General features: G+C 42.5%; 1 protein-coding gene across 1 annotated transcript in view; it reads right to left on the reverse strand.

Moving 5' to 3' along the window:
- Positions 1-6,766, reverse strand: part of tet2 (tet methylcytosine dioxygenase 2) — a 29,122-nt gene extending 22,356 nt beyond the window's left edge. The window contains exon 1 of the mRNA XM_079158875.1: positions 6,530-6,766. The gene's annotated coding sequence lies outside the window, so the exon portion shown is untranslated. The remainder of the gene's footprint in view (positions 1-6,529) is intronic.
- Positions 6,767-12,512: the final 5,746 nt, after the last annotated feature.

Here is a 12,512-nt window from a genome sequence, read left to right on the forward strand (position 1 = left end):
ACAAGGAACACTTCTTTTTGACCTTTTCCTCCTCATACATTCTCCCGTCCATGAAATGGAAAACTCATACATCTAGTTCCCATCTTCAAGTCACTCTCTAGCCTGCCAGTCTTGGCATGTGATTACCTCACTACAGGCACATTTATTTAGCAAATATCTCCTCTCTGTTTGCATGATCCAAATCCAAACCAGCTTCCAATTAAACAGGAAGCGGAGGTGAACAGTAAACAGAGCAAAGGGAAACATTATTATAGGAAGTTAAAACATGCACATGGCAGTGGAGGAATTCTAAATGGACTCAATACGAGGGCAGAATTCAGAGTTATGGAAGACTGAGCTTTAAATAGTGGTTTGTTTTGAACAAAAACTTTCTTTCTCCTTGTATTTATCAAACGGGAAGTGACGTCTTGGGCTCAATTGAGGGGCTTTTGCTCTACGGTTCTCTATCGGGTGTACCAAACACAGTAGAGGTTACTTCCACTATGTTTTTACGCCACGTTTTTACTCTATTTTATGTACTTTTTATATGACTTATCTTGTAATAACACAACTCTCTGTTTGATTACTATCTTATGTGCTCTATACTTTCTTTTAATCATCACCCTTTTTGCTTTTATTCATGTAAAGCATGCTAAATTGCACCTGTGTAGGAAATGTGCTATAGAAATAAACTTGCATATTGCTGAACATGAAATATGTTGTAGTCATGCACAGAACAACTTTGAACAAAAAAAGATTTGCTCCGTCTCATTTGTCATCTGGAAAGCAAATGTAGAGGTATTCTTTCCCTCGTGGGTTTTTACGCAGCCAGACCTAAACCGCTGTTGCTAAGCTCCCTCTTTCCCTCCACTGAGTGGGAGGCACGTGACTCTCATTGAATAGAAATCACAAATCCTTCTGAGAGAGAGAGAGGGGTATTTACTGTGAATCATGGCTTCAGTGTAAGAATGTAGTAACACTTTACTGCATTTCTGACGCCTCAGAACTCAGAAGGAAGTACAGAGATTATAAACAATAAGTTCTTAAACATAGTCTGTGTGTTGTTTTAGCGTTCGCTGAAAGGCAAATTATGTGTGAGCTTAAGGAGTCATCAATCAAGTTCTGCCGTGCGGTTTAGTGTTTCCCTGCCTGTATTTGTACCTCCCACATCGGTAAGACTCTTATTTGGGAGGTTTCTATCCATTCAGACCCAAAGTTAAAATCAGTCTTTCAAACGTTCCCAATATAAATACATATATGGATGCAAGCCGGTCTGATCGTCATTGAGCACCAGCTGCTGCACTCGTACATTCCACTTAGGAAACCTAATATTGAGCGTGAGCCAGTTAAAGCCCTCAAAAGTAGGCAGTGATGTCATTCAGAGCCTTTAGGAGGGTTACGCTCCTAAATGACATTCAGGACCAGCTGTCTGTCTTTGTACTCCTTGCTCAGACAACAGGGGGCCATGGGGCCTAACCTTTTCAATGACAGCTCCGAGCAGCGAAACCGTCCATATCTGACAGCCATTTTAGAAGAGGGGTTAACAGCCCGAAGCAGTTGTTTAGATCGCCATGGACCCCTCGGAGATGCGCCATCGTGACGGCGTTTTGACGGAGACATGGGCATTTGTTATTCATTCTTTTCAGATATTGTTCTGATTAAGCCAATTTTAACAGGGGATGCATTTTGACAAACTATACATGAAAAGAGTTCCCTCTTTTGGTCCTGTTCTCTGATGAGCCTTTCAGGATTAGACGTGTGACAAAGCCTCCTCATTGTCACAGATTTGATTTAACTGGAACTGACTGACCGCTATATATTTTGACATAAAAGTCCTATTAAGGGTAAGATCCTGGCATGACGTTAGGTCCCTTTTCAAGATCTGTAAAGCATATTGACTGCATGTGTGCAGGTTTACTTCTACACAAATAGTTACGCCTATGTTTGAAAAGCCACATCTTGGCTGGCAAAGAGGCATGTCTCATTCTCCAATATAGAAACACCAACTGTTTTTTTCTACATATTTTCATGTTGACTTACAAATAACAATAAATAATTCATATAAAACTGTGCAGTGCAATGAAAAGCACCACTGTGGACTCAAATGTGCCTTTACATCTGTGCACATGCTGGTTTTTTACCCATGAAACCTTGCAAATATTGCCATTTTGTTTAAATGACCCAAAGCTGCAATTGTAAAGGAAGTTTGACAGAAAAGTTTACAGCCTGTCAATATTTAGGCCTTCACCTGCGCAGGAGCTATGCGCCGTCAGAGCAGCATCAACATAAGAAAAGGCCTGCTCTCCGTCTTCCCGTTCTCGAGCACATACGCTGTTGTGACTGGAGCTCTTGATTTCCTTTTATTATTCTCAACTTCTTGTAGCGGGACCGGCGATAGCAGCATTCAAGGATATTGTCCAAGCGTAGGAGAGGCGGGAAGGGATGCTATTCGCTTTGGAGCGATTACGTAAGATCTCACTCCTATGCCAGGATAGTGTTTGTAAACAGAGCGGCCATGTGCGTGGGCTCACGTGGAGGAAGCTTTTGAGTCGCTGCCCTCGCTGTCTCACCCCTGAGGTAAACCCTGACATCGATACACGCTCACAGAGCCAGCAACACTCCCTACGGCCGCGTGCCACTCAAACAGAGCCTTATCACCCACACTCCATAATTACGCCCCGGCCCGGCTAACAACGCGCGGCCTCGTGGAAAAAGAAGGCCGCGAGTCCTATTTGGGATTCACGATGTATCCGGTGTGGCAATTACTGATAACGTGTTTATACCAGACTCGTAAAAACATTATTACTATTGCACAATTCCAGTGATGCCCAATAAACCAGTCGCAGGCCGCAATCACATCCACGCCTCTTGAACGAAGTTGGGCCTTCATAGGACGGAAAGCCAAGATTCTTGGCGGGGGTTGGGATGGATCCGGTGTTTTGATCTGCTCTTGAAAGCTGACATAGTTCTTTGTGATTTGGCTTCAGTTCATTCTTTTGATTCATTTTCAGAGAAGATAAGCACATCACTCTCCAACCGTGTTTTAGCAGTAAGTCCAGACATAGAGAAGTGAGTCACGGAAGACATTTTGATACATTCAGCAGGCTTCGGAACTGATCAGCGCATTAAGTATGGCTAAACTTCCAATAAATACTAAAACTCAAAACAATGCATCTCATTCATCCTAAATAACGTGGCATATGGCATGCAGTTCAACTTTCTCCATCAAAACTCCACATGGATGTCTGAGCTTATTCAACCGTATCTTAATAGTCCTACTTTGCTTTCATCAACAAGAACATTCTCACAACTGTGCATATTTGGTGACTGATTCTGTTTAAAACCGTGTGTGAATGAGCGACTATGGCACTGAGATTCCACCGCAGAAGCACTTGATTGCCGGTTGTTGCTTCTCTCTAGAAAAGCAACCCCCAATAGCAGACAAGAGGGAAATCAATACTGCAGAAATCAATACAACACTCAGTATCTCGCCATTTTGTTGAAAAGCAGTCCAAGCTATGACTTGCCAGCAGGTAGTGCAATATAAAATGTCTAACCTGCCACTGGGCTCGCTTCTCTGTGTCATTTGTGCAACAGCCCCTGGGTGGAAATGCGATGCGTGGGCTGGACAGAGCAGGGTCAGAGGTGAGGGCTTGGGTAAGGGCTTGGGTATTGTAAGTGGACAGCATTGTTTTGGAACGCTATGGCAACTGGACATTCTTCCCAAAGGTGATATTGTCTCTGCCCTGGGAGTGACATAAAGGGGACTTACGGCCATGACGAAGGAGCAATCCCACCACACTGCTTTATCTGTAGGTGCGGATAGATGAGAGAAGCTATGTGCATGTGATTGATCTATCGGGCCCTTCCCCCACACAGCCCCCTATAAGCCCATTAATGTTCTGCTGCCTTTTCAGCTGCTGATGTAACAGCAGCCATGCAGAAGCTCGTGGAAACACCTCCAGTAAGATTTTGGGGGCTTTTATTTCTCTATTTTAGAATGTGTCATTGTTATGTAGGTCACGATTAGCATTTGTAAATCCTGTGTACAGTGCAACTGCACACAAAGGGGAACACAAATTGTACAACCACACCGTGACAACCATCCATTAATAATGTGCTTTCAGTAGCAGGCAATGCACTGAGTTAGAAGCAATCCATCCAAACTGTGAATTTGATAATTGTGGAATGTGATGCTTAACAACAAGATATCACAAATAAACCAGTCGATACACAAGACACAGAACTGCCTTGTTGTTGGCTAATTCCAGCTGTACATTTTTTTTATTTTTTATTCTACTTGTTAGCTAAATAAAAACAAACAAAAAATACGAGTTTTTCACATGAGACATTACACAATGTCTTCACGTCATGAATGGTCAATGGGATCAACAGACACACACAAATACATGTACATACACACACAAAAGCGGGAATGACCTGATCTCATGTAGTAACAACATGCTTTATGAGTACTATGGAGAACACGCGTGCTTCAGCACTCGCGTTGACTCGACACAGTCAGTGGCCAAGCTTCTCATATCAAAACACAGCCATGCCATTGCGTCAGAGGGGTGCACCGCCATTGTTGGTTTGCAGCATGTAAACAAACGTTTTAAAACAAATGCTTAATTCAGAGGGGGGGAAAGGAATGTTAGGCTGTGATAGAATAATGTTCTCCATTGTCTGTCGTCATCAGCTGTTCACATCAAAAAGCTTGGTGATTGTCTTCAAGTCATTTGACAAGCAACTGACCTTAATTGGACTTCACTGCCTCTTCAGCTTCTCTGATGCTCCTTGTATGCACATAATTCACTAAATGTCACTGTTAACAGCCTTAACTTGGAGCTTTAAGTTCAGAAAAAAAAAGGAAAACTGAATTCCTGCATTTCTCCTGCAGGTTAAATTACAATGCCCAATTTAAGGTCAGTCATTATTCTCCTCATCTTGCGGGCATGCCTTTACTCTGCTTTTTACCTGAGGCCATGCTGTGGTTGCATTACGACTGTAGTCAGTAGAATACACAAGCCCAATACACAAACCTGAGTGAGATCAGTTATAATCTAATGGACCATTCAGATGTTAATCTAGTAGTAGCACTTAGTGAATTCAGGAAAAAACAACAACTAACAACCCATTAGCTATTTGCTAATTGAGATAAGACCCGATGGCCTGTAAAACATCGGAATGTATATGTTGTATTTATAACTAGTGTATTTCTAAAGAAATTGGCATACTAACACAAAACCAAACTGTCCCGGTATGAAGGCGTTTACCTCACTGTTATCACTCCGTTATTGTAGTTTACGTCTCTGCTGTCACCATGCTGCTATTCTACACCAATTGCTTTCAAAATGATGACGGATCACACGCAGCCACGTATAGAAAAACACAGACACACATTCCTCTTTGCATTCTCAATAATCTATTTGTCAATAGCTCTGTTTCCAAAAGAACACAGCAGTCTGATTGTTGTGACCTTTAACTGCTCGTGCTCCATTGAAAACATGTAATCCTGTCAAGTATCGCTTTGGCTTAGTTTGTCAAAGAAGTTGACTAAACTTCTGCGAGAAACTAAACCAAACCGATGGGATGTTTGTTCTTCTGGCAACAAACGCCATTGCCATTCTGGTGCCCCCTGTTAATGGTGCAGTAGGATAGAGTTTCATTTCCTTCAGAGCTTTCTGACCTTGTCTGCCTTCACTACGCTATGCCACCACAATTCTATTCTATTTTGCTTCTGCTTGGGATTTGCCTTTGTGTCTGCTTGTCTTTCAGTGGTGAAAGCAATGAAAGCTGATTAACAGAGATACACAAAGCCAGCAGCTATTCCAGCTCTACTGCTGTGCACACACTATGCACTTAGTGCTGAACACGTCCAGGTCGGACTTTTACTCTCCTACATCTAGTCTCCCCTCCTGAACAGCACAAACAAACACATACACAGCCATGGATGTGAAAATGTGAAGCTACGGGGGGGTATCACTGCCTGCATCTAACCTATTTAATGAAAAACAAGAGCAATCTGTAATAGCTAATAATTACACATAAACGTTGAAAAACGGGTTTCACCTCTTAAAACAAATTCACTCACACACAAAAAGAAACATATTACACACTCAAACTCGCTTTTATAAATATGTGCCAGCATAAAAAAAAAAGCAAGGTTGAAATGTTGAGGAAAGACAGAGAGCATTATAGAGGCATTTAAATGAAGCTTCAAGAAAAAACTCCTGGACAAACAGTCTAAGTACACCATTTTCTATGATGCATTCAAAAGCAGCAAGAATGTGAAGGCAACACAGAACACACAGGGAAACACAGACGGTACCTTTTCAGATTGAGCTGGCAAAAAAAAAAAAAAAAAGAAAGAAAATCGTCAGCCATGTTGGAGTAGCTTTATCTAATATCCCCTCCTTATTATGTTGAGTCTTGCTCTTACGGTGGGGGACATTTGCTACACCTCGCCTCATACAAAACCTCCCATAATACACCAGTGTTAAAGGGGAAGAGTGTAAGCAGAGTATTAACACAGTAAGCAAATTCTCACCTCCTTTTTACGTCCCTCCACTTTGTAGAAATTCCAACAAACCGTCTGGATCTCCTCTTTAACAAATCCTAAAGGGCAGCCATCTTGCCTCCTTCTGTTCTTCTATGAAACAGACTATCCTCCACATCAATATTCATGGAAACCAGTCTGACGTCGGCTCTCATCATCAGGAGCCCGGGTGTCGCTGTTTTACCGGCCTGAGAAGCACATTCATATGTGGCTCTGGTGTAAGGCAGCGGAGGTGCAGAGTAGAAAAAGATGTTGCAGGTCGGGGTGTGTGTGTGGGGGGGGGGGGGGGAAGAGCCTTACTTTGCTGGCAAACTCAAATAATCACAAAATCACTTTCCTGCTGAGTCCTTCCCACACAAAGAGACAGGTTTTCTTTCCCTCCTCTGCTCCCTCCTCTTTTTTCTTCTTCCCTCAGCCGCACACAATAGTGAACACTATGATGGCTGCCCTGAAGCACTGGAGTGGATTCAGTGAGCAGGACAGGACTTTACACCCAGTGCACTTTATGTTGAATATTGCACTGGCCTCAACTGTCTGACTGAAGCCTCCACCCCCTTCCTTTCCTCAGACAGGAAGCCAAGTGACTCAGGGTTTTTCCCTCCCTTTTCGCCCTGACTATCTTGACTTCCTTCTTTCATTTTCTTTCTTTCTCTGTCATTGGTTACAGAAGTTCCCCCGTTGTGTAATAGTCCTCATTTTGGAGAGCCTTACAGCAACAACCAGAGGTGGCCTGTTTGGAGTCCAACCAGTTGAGCAATTCACTTATTTCCAACGGCTGTGTCTTATTTTGGCACACCTCAGCCGGCTGGGCTGGCTCATTTTTAGAGCGTAAGACAACTCTCCAGCCTGCATACAGGCAGCATACTTTGCTTCATGTGTCTGCCAAGACTCACCTCCTGTTGACACTGGCCACGTGGGCTTAAAAGAGATAGAGAGAGCAGTGTGAGAGAGGAAGGGACTTTAAAAAAGAGCGATTTAAAAGGCAAACTCAGCACTGGGAGGTTGTTGGAATGACACGAGTAGAAACGCACAAAACATTCTGCTTTGGTTTTAGTTTGTGTCATGTCCTCATGCAGAGCTGTGAGTCGGAGGTTTAGTTTGCAAAGTGAGCAAGAATTTAGTTTTCGCATCTTTGATATCAAAGGTCAAAAAGCAAATCTCACAAACAGGTCCAGTGATGACTGCAATACAATTTGGGGAATGTAAGTTTAAAAATAAAAAATAAAAAATAACAATGTATAGAAAAAATTATATATATATATATACATTAGTAATTAGTATTATGTTGACATAACATAATAATGGTCATAACTTTAACCACAATGCTCAATAGTTAACGGCACCCCCATTCACTTTACTATTTAATTACTCTTTACTTTACGAAGGGGTGGGTCTGAAAATAATCTCCCTTTAGCTGCAGTTCAGGCTTAAATGGAGACCCCCACCCCTTTCCCACCAGCCCCTGCCTATAGCTGCAGTGGCATTTGTTGACTCAATAGTTTCAGGCTCAGAGCAGAAAAGGAGATTTGTTTTTACACAAAATGGGGGAGGGGAAGAGGCAGAGAGAGGAAGGAGGAGTCACTCTTGCTGCAACTCAGATCCTGTTAAGACAAAATAGAGCGTTTTACATCAGCTCCGTCTTATTTCTTTACATAACTCAGTTGTTACTCAGATGTAGCAGGACAGTTAACGGCTGGTGTTGTTAAACCACATCACACAATTGCAATTAAGTCAAATTGGGTCATTCTTGCTGCTAACCCTCTCTAAACTGATCACAAAGGAGTGTAGATTTAATTAAAAAAAACAAGGATTTTGAAGCTTTGAGATGGTAATTGTGAAAAGGACCTGCAAATAAATATCAGAAAGACGTTTCTGATATGTTGAGTGTGCATGCGCCACTACAATATACAGCATTTATTAAACATCCTACTGTTGTGTCAGGCAAAGATATTACCATAGTATTATTTGAATCAAGAAACAACAGCTAGTAAAGTGTTAAAGCAACTGAGCTGTTATCAGAAACAGCTCTATTTCTGGGTGAAATGACGGAATATTTCTGGAGTTTTCAGGTGAATGCTGACAGCGGCGTGTTTATGCTTGTCTGGTGTTAATCCTTCTTTGAGTCATGTGAACTGCAGTTAATGGTTTAGAGAGCTTATGGCCTCAAAATTTAAATCCCCGGATGAGTTATGAAGATTGACGAAGTGAATGAATGAGAAGCCCCTATTTCAACTGCAATCAAGGCTTCTCTGAGCAAGGCAGCAAACCTACCAGTGCACCAATGAAGTGTCCCAGTGATCAACGCTGCAGGGCCTTCAGTGGTTGTTTGGACTTGTCAGCTTCCTTCTATCTCCTTGGCCCTGCTCCCTCAGACCGCTGCTGTAAACAAGAAGAACTTATCTAGTTAGATAACATTTATGATACACATTGAAGTTTTTGTGCCATCAATATAAGATATATGTTCAGCTACAGCTGCATTAAGGTCAAAGTACTTTTTATATTATCAGGCAACAAGCTTGTCTTTTTCTCTGAATAGATGTATTCATGTGTTACTGTTTAAATGAACAGGGTTTGATTAGTGCGTTCATCAGTGCTCATCTTGCTTGCGACTTAAAAAAACGGCCACATTGACTTTTGGCATGTGTATTGCCGGCGGTCCGGCAGGAGAGCTCCTTGCCGGGCTGCTTCCCCTGAAAGCTACTGTAAGTTGTAAATCAGAGATTATCTCCTCATTCCTCTCACCTTGTCACATTTCAAAGGGCTGGAGGCGTGTGCCGTCACCTCGTCTGCAAACACAGAGCTCCGGCCTCACGCTGACCCAGGGTCATCAAAACTTAGGCACACTTGTCACTTGACTGATTTCACACCCAAAGATGATAATGACCATTAGCGACTGTTTTTCTCGCGGGCCCAGTGCTCTTGTTGATTTATGCAAACAAGACCAAGGCAGGATCCAATACCGGCTCCTCGGGTCAAAGCTCCAGGCCTCTGGTCTTCAGATGTGTGTGTCACTATAAGCCAATGCGGTGGTTTATAGCCCTCCTCCCTGGACAGACTGTCTTGTTCTTTCATGAAAAAAAAACGTGGTAAATCACGAGCTCACATTATCAAGCTGGGTGGTGAAACCACAGAGTGAAATTAGTCATTCTTTTCAACGTTTTACTTGCCATGTCAAAAAATGCAACCGTCAAAAGTCAGAACGTCTTTTGAAGGACAAAACTTACAGTTTGACGTTTAATTGCTACATTTCCTTTCACCTTATAGGTGCACAAGGCTGCACACTGATGTGGAAGAGATGAGAGAGCTGAACTACTGTTTTTGCAAACCTGAGATGTGGAATTCTTATTGAGTCTATGAGAATATATATAATATAATATAGACAATGGAAAGTTCTTGGTAACATTGACATTTTTAGATTAATTAAGAACTACAGTCTGCGTTTTCATCTCAAAATTTGAATGGAAACAGTTCTTAAGGTTTTCTTTTTCCCACGTTAAGCTCAATGGCACCAACTTGATTGTTCTTGGTTGGCTGATTTTACCTTCAGGCCATGTCCACACTAATCCACCACCAAAATGTATCTTTTATAAAATGATTTATAAAATGTTAGTATGGACTCAAGTGGCTTGCAGGAGCTTTCTATTGTTTCGTAATTTCAATGTAATTAGCACTTTTTAAAAACAACCTAAATATTTATGTGGATTGAAAACACGATGTGTGTAAACTTTCTTTTTTTATTTACACATTAGTGTGAACGTGACCTCACTTTGCTGCCTGGAAAGGTTTTTATATTTGGTGAGAGTGATTTGGTCCTAAATAAGGCGGAGCCGCAAATAAGGAGGCCGATTTACGATGAAAGCATTGATTTACAGCTTTCTTTACATTGTTGGGAGAAAAGGGTGACATCTGAGGCGCGACAGAGCCACTAGGGCTCATCATGAAGCTGAGAAAACCAGCACTTCTCACAAGCACCAGTGGTGTTAGCACACATCTCACCTGGGGCAATCCAAACACACACACACACACACACACACACACAACCTCTCTGTAGGGTAATAACTAGGTATCCTCTGCCTGGGCCAATACACAAGTGGCTGACCGCAGGATTCCCCCCTAACAAGATGTCACCCACTGCTGCCCCTCCTCCTGCAGTTATCTTAAAACACAAGGGAGAGTCGTTAGTGTGGGTCTCACATAGCCTAATTGTTTAAGCCACAGCAGGGGGTCTGGGGAAGGGTGGTTGGGGGGCAGGGCTTTAAAGAAAGAGAGAGAGAGAGTAACTGGAAAATAGTTATTTTACATTATTGAGCCCCAAAAGGCACCAAATTGGAAAAGTTTTGTGCTGTTTTCACACTATTTCACATTCCCTGCACATTTAGTAATTGCAGGACTTTTGTCCCGATTCACAATGCCCGTCTGTCTGCGGTGTGTGTGCCATCTAACGATTGACAGAGTTCCTCCCCAGGCACAGCAGGGTCGGACAAGGCCAATCATGGCCTGCCGCATTTCCCATGGCGACCAACTGCTTGTGAGAGGTTTGAGAGCCGGTTCTCGCATTCAGGCTGTAGGTACTTCCATCCTCCCCTGACACACCGCCCCCTCCAGCTGACGCCTCTGTAGGTACGGCCCTCTATTAAGTGCGGGGAAGCCCTTTTTATCAGATGCGTGATATAAGCCGGTCATCCACTTCAGCTCTCGATCCCAGAGGGGAATCACCGCCTGCCCCCCCCCCCCCCCTCCTCGTTTGGTTCACTACCGTTAACAGATTCTTGTGTCTTTGCAGATGAAGCTTAAAACTTAAATCAACAGAGAAAAGACAGTAAAAACGGTCTGTGGTTAAATAAAGATTTACCTTTGTAAATAGACATCGAATGAAAACACATTAACGATCACACACTTTCACAGAAGTAATCACTTGTCCCACGCTGTTCAGGATTAGTATTGACAAACCGCATGCTCTTAAAGCACCGAGGCCCCACTGTTCTTTAACTACATTCACTGGTGTTTGGCATGGAGCAGACGATGACCCCTGCTGGTGAAGCATGATGACCTGCAATGCATCAGATCCTCCTTTTAAAGAGATTGTGTGTTGCAGTAATAGTGGCCTTTACAGTTTTCCTTTGCTTTTTACTGATTCTACCTCAACATTTGTGCTTTCATAGACCCTTTGCACCTTGACTTATTTTAGAAAAGTCATACAATTCTTATTCTATTTATCGTGGCCTAAGTCTTTATAAAAGTAATACAACTAAAAGGATGTAAAACCGTAGGAGTGCTTTGCAGAGGGCACATAGTTGTTTGTGTCTGTTTGAAAATGAGCTGCAGCCACTCCAGCTGCAGACAGCTGGCACTTGACATTTGTGATTGTTAATGTCACATCTCACTGCAGCAGCCTTATATGCCCCCATACTGTCTAAACAACATCCTGATTCACCATCCTCCTCACAGTTGGCCTCTGGTTTTGCCCTCACCTGCCTGCCAAATGTCGCAGCAGCAAACACTCTGCTGTAGCAGCCGGAACACATCACGGCCCCCCTTTTAATTCCTGACCAAGTCTCTGTTTGAGACTGAGATCAGATAAGGGTTACTGGTTTTGAAAGGTCACTATAGGTTCTATTTCTGTATCATGAAGACGGCAGTGCATTTAAATGTGTTGGTGGTGGAGCAAGTGTCGATAGGTAACAACACCACAGCTCTATTAAAAATGTTACTAAACTAAAAGTACATGACAGCAACACCACACACATACTGTATAAGAAAAGAAAACTATTGTGCAGGCACAATGTCTATTTACTATTATTACTGACACATTAATGTAGTCAAGGTGGAACAAATTGTAACTACTTTCTTATGTGTTCGGTATGCCATACATGTTTAGAGAACAGTATAAGCTCATTACATGTTTTGTATGCAACTGCAACGTATTGTAACCAATGCTGTCAGCTAAATATAATTGATGTGATTATCCCCACTT

This window comes from Pholis gunnellus (assembly GCF_910591455.1).
Source record: "Pholis gunnellus genome assembly, chromosome: 5".
Classification (NCBI taxonomy): Eukaryota; Metazoa; Chordata; class Actinopteri; order Perciformes; family Pholidae; genus Pholis; species Pholis gunnellus.